Below are 5,208 nucleotides of genomic sequence, written 5' to 3'. Positions count from 1 at the left end.
ATTATGCTGAAATTTTGATAATTTTTTAAAAAAAAAACAAAGTTTGTACTTAAAAGTGCAGATTTGTAAGTCATTAAATTTGTAAACAATTTGGGACTTGTGTGTTTTCTGTTCTTAAGAACGGTTAAGAATGTGTAATTACTACTGTCCTCTTACAGGCGTATTTCAAAGACTTATTCTTTCTAGCCACACGGCGTGGTTTTGAGAGTGTACCGTGAGTCTTCTGCAGCGCAGACGCTTCTCTTGTGAACACGGCCGGACCGTGAGGCACTTCCATAAGTAAGAGACAGGAGTAGTTAGTGTATGAACTTGTGATGTTGCCCCTTGTCATGGAGTTGTAATTAAGTGTGGAGTAACTAGTGTGGTTTGGAGGCCGTTTTTAGAGATGTCTGTGTGGTAATAGCAGTGTGGATCTGTCTTCGAGGCTGGGGGCTTCCTGTGACTGTATTAAATGCAGAAAGGGAGAAAAATCATTTCAGGCATCTAACTCTTGTGCAGTATTAAGACCAGAATCAAAGGTCTACATTTTTATCTAGTTTATGAGGAGTTGTAGGTGTTTCTACAGAAGAACAGTTGGGTAGTGCTTAGTGACATGGTTTAGTGAGGGTTTTTTTCAGTGTTAGGTTGATGGTTGGACTGGATGATCTGAAGGGTCCCCTCCAACCTGGGCAATTCTATGATTCCACGTTTGGATGTTCTTGTCAGCTCTTCTTTTGGGGAATGATAATGAATGGCCCTTTCTTCAGGTGAGTTCTTGTTTGTTAAGTCTGTTGTCTTTCTTCAAAATCCAAAATAGTCAGATTAAGTAAGGAATGCATTGGATGCTGTCCAGGCATTCAGAGCTCAGATGTGATACGATATGAGGAATCTTTCTTAATTTGGGTGGAGGTTTTTTCATATGTGGAATGTGCTGCGTCCGTGGCTTTTTAAATGCTTTGGGCACTTGATCCTGTTACAGTGCACTTTACTTTTTTTTTTCTAGCCTTCAGTTCTAGTGTGTAGATTTTAAGCGTAAGATGCTGTAAGATCTAGTCATGTTTTGAAATTAGCTCTATTGCTTCCTGCACGTGTTTGCTCTACTGTAGTTAAATGCTTTCCGCTGATCGGGACCAGTGGATGGTCTGTTCCTCTTGAACCAAGAGGTAGCAACCCCCCAAGTCTTTTTTGTGAATAGAGCCGGCACATGGGGATGGTTATTGCTATAGCGTTGAGCAGTCTTTTCTCTAGCTTTGATTTAAGCCTTCCAGATGTGAGGAACATCTACCCAGAATGCTTAATTGATCTATGGCACAGGATTTGTGATCTTCCCAACCTTCAGGTCACGTAGCTTCAGGCATCTTGTCACAGCAACTGAAGGAGTAGGTCTGGACTGTTACTCTCCAAGAGTTTTTCAGAATTGTACCTGTTTTATTGCATCTGTATTTATTTTAACACCCACCAGGCTGAGGAGCTTCCCCAGTTCCTCCCCCCGCCCTCCCAAAGGGTAGCACTCTTTCCCCTTGTGCTTCGCTCATGGCTCTAAGTCTACCTAACTGCAAAACAGCCTCCAAAACTCCACCTTTCTGAACCTAATGCTCCATCAGCCCCTGCTGGCTGCTTCCTAGAAGTACCCCACCTTGTTTTCAGAGAAGCCCACAGACTACAGCCACCAACTGAGTCACAGGAGGGAAATGGGGCAAAGTAATTTAGTATTTGTAACCCCTCAAAATTAAAGTATAGGGGATCACTGTGTCAGAACCCTGTTACCTCTATAGTGCATTAGGAGGTTAAAAAACCTTGCAAAGTGGAAATGTAGTAAGCACGCTGTAGACTTAAACCCATGAGCTATGCCGTTGTTTGAAAGTTGTGCTAAAAGGCAGATTCTATTGTTAGCATTGATGTATCATTTCTCTACCCTGTTTTTCCTAGCATCTGACATTCTAATGGAAAAGAGTGTCGCTGTCAACTGGCTGAATTGTTTGCAGAGGATGGCTAGATCTCAGCTGAGAACAAAGAATTAGTGATACACAGTAATAAATGACAACATGAAGGGAAAACGAAATACTAAACAGGATACCAAGGTAAATGCGTTGGAGAGCACTGCTGTATGTGCTGTTGTGTTAATCTGTGCATCTTACTTGCAGAGGATGTTTCTATCTGGAGAAGTCTCATTTTCCTTGTCAGCCAACTCCTCAAGAAATCATTTATGAGCTTGTGGCATCCTATTCGCTGTTCGGTCCATTTGAATGAAGGTTTCTGCTCAGAACTTGGCGTTTCTGCTCAGCTGCTGCTCAGCTTTCATGTTTACATCTCACTGAACTGTAAGGAGTTTTTTCTACCGCCTGTCCTGATTGCATAAATACAGCAAGCTCTCCTTATTTTGGCTCGATAGCCTTTGCTGTGAAATGTGGATATAAAGAAGAAACACAGTAATGCTTTAACTTCTTGAGGCTTTTGATGTAAGCACCCTTCCTCCAGGTGAGCCCCGCAGGTTTTTGAGCTCACATCTGTAAATTTTCTCTGTTGTCATACTTATATAAAAGAATCAAGTGTGGGTAAGTGGCTGTACCTCTCTTATCTTTTCTTTTTAATATTCTGTAGTTATTCAAGGCAGTAATTTCTGGCGTAATGATAAATTAAAGTCTTAAGGCTGAGGCCAAGACTTTTTCCAGAAAAACAGAAAATGGTGCTGAAGGTGACGGCTCTGAGAAAACGCTCTCTTTTTAATTGTGTAACATGCAACTGTTTCTTAAAATTATAACGGGTCACGCTATCTTCTCTAATTTAGTTAATAAGCATTGAGTGGTAAAGCATCCTCCGTAGCACAGGAGAACTAAGCCTTGAGCAGGGACATTGAGGTGTGCTGGCAGAGAACGGCAGGGAAGTTTCCACCACTGCCATGAGGTAGTTGCGTTGTTTTTCAGTTCATCCCTGCTGCCGCAGCGGTAAACCAGGTTGGCAACTGGGCTGGTGAACTACTGCATATAATTCTGAATACCAAGGTATCTTTTGCATGGTCAGCGTGAAAACTAGCTGTGGTTAATTAGAGACAGATGCCTGAGCACCTCTGATACGATGGGTTAAAGCGTAGAGAGTAATTTCCGTGCCAGTTCTTGACCTCTCAGCTACAAATAGCTTATAATATAGGCTATATATATAGGTTATATATATATAGGTTATAATCTATGATTCTATAAGGTGCGTGTTGACCTCTTTGTGCAGCATTACGTATAGTGAATAGATAGTCAGCGAGATGAGCAGACCAGTGTGTTCACTGAGTACCCTTATAGGATGTGCAAAAAAGATCATACACATACCTACATACGGAGGTATATACACTGCACAGGAAAATAAAGACCAGAACCTTTCCAATGCAATAGATACTTCACAGCAATGTTGGAGTATGTTCAGTCTCAACTGTGTTCTCATCGAAGCCTGCGTTGGCACTCAACTTTTTACATAGTTGAGAAATGGCTGTGCAGCTCTTGATTAGCCACAACTAATGGATTTGGTGTTTCTATTCAGAGGCAACTTGTAATCAACTCCCCGTCACTGGGGTAATGGAAGCGGGGGATATTTTAGGTAATGGAGAAAAATGAGGCAGTTTGGACATTGAAGCCTGCTCAGTCACAGCTGGCTCTCGCAAATCCATTCAGAGGGCTGTATCTCCTCGTGCTTTTTAGGTGGAGCTCAGAGCTGAGCTGGCTCTTTGCTTTCATTCTCCAACCTGCACACTTACAGCCAGAAGTTTTAAGTGTTGTGACGATAAGTATCTGACCCATTCAGCTGCGGTCAGGACATGCCTGCCGATGAGTTTAGGGCTAACGGACCCTGCTAGAATTCAGACTGTCACTGTGCGTGTGCTTAGCAGCACTGTGCTGTGGTGTTTGAGCTTGCTTTGCTCGCAGCTAATCGGGCTTATTAGTTTGAGCTCCAGTCCACGAGAAAGTAACTGCTCCATGTTTGTTTTCTGTTAAGCACTAATGCCCACTCGAAATAAATGGACTTTAAATACCTAGGTAATAAGTAAAAAATTGTCCATAACTCCACAGCTGACTGTGTCTGCTGAGATACCCAGTGAATGCCACCTCTCTCTTAGCAAAATAGGTCCTGATGGCCTATTTAGAGTGTCCAGGAAATTCCCTCCAAAAGATGATTGTGGGTTTTGTCCTTTTCTCTAAAAAATGTAAAAAAAAAACCAAAAAAACCAAACACCACACACCTGAAAAAAAACCCCAGAAAACCTGACCCAAGCAATATAAATGACATGAGAAGTGGAATATGATTTTGGTATTTTGGGTTTGGTTTGGTTTTTTTTTTTTTGAACTCTTTCCCTATCATGGCATCCTGAAAACTTTAGCCCTCAAATCTCAGAGGAAAGCAAAGTGCTACCATGTTTGGGAAATGCAGGTGCTACAGGTGATTAGAATGGACTTTTTGGATGGAGGATGTGTGATCGCTGCAGTAAAATTCATTCATCCATCCCAAACCCACCATCAGCCTCAAATCCCTTATATCCTTTCTATTTTCTATGAATATGTAAAGTATAATTATCAAAGTTATATATTTAATATAAATATTTTTTTTTCAATGTAGAAAAAAATCCAGATTCTGCCTTGCTGATACACAGAGAACATTTCCTTTGTAGTACGTTATTTATTTATAGTTAGTTAAGGAAAAGGCTGGTTATCAGAGAGAAGGAAGGTGGCTTTCTGCCCAAATTCTGCCTGGAAGTGTCCAGTGACCTGGAAGTCAGATAGGAGCACTCTACAAATCTGTGGAAGAAGTGTTAGAACCTGCTATCTAGATTAAATGTTGAGTTTATGAATCTTAAGAAGTCCTTGGAGGACTGCTTTGAGTTGATGTGTATGTGGCCTTAGGGAGAAAACAGTTAAATAAGGTTATACGTTCCTGGAACAAGATTCCCTTCAACGAAAGCAATACACAACATTAAATCCAAGTTCAGATAGATTTTAGCTGTGGATTAGATTCCAAGGTCTGAGCTGTTTAAATATTTTAGCTCTTTTCTACCTGAATGAAATTCACTTTTTAGAGCCGAGTTACAGTACAAGTAATAGTAACTATTGTTTTCTGTTACCTGTTTCTAAACACACCAACTGTGTAATTAATACTTGATATACATTTAATATCTGTGTGGCAATGAACTCGTTTACTACTTTTAGTGTAATATTTATTTAGTGGGGGTTAAGCATCAGTAAAGACGAACTG

This window comes from Chroicocephalus ridibundus, chromosome 6 (assembly GCF_963924245.1).
Source record: "Chroicocephalus ridibundus chromosome 6, bChrRid1.1, whole genome shotgun sequence".
NCBI classification, from domain to species: domain Eukaryota; kingdom Metazoa; phylum Chordata; class Aves; order Charadriiformes; family Laridae; genus Chroicocephalus; species Chroicocephalus ridibundus.
Note: the sequence above shows the minus strand (reverse complement) of the source record.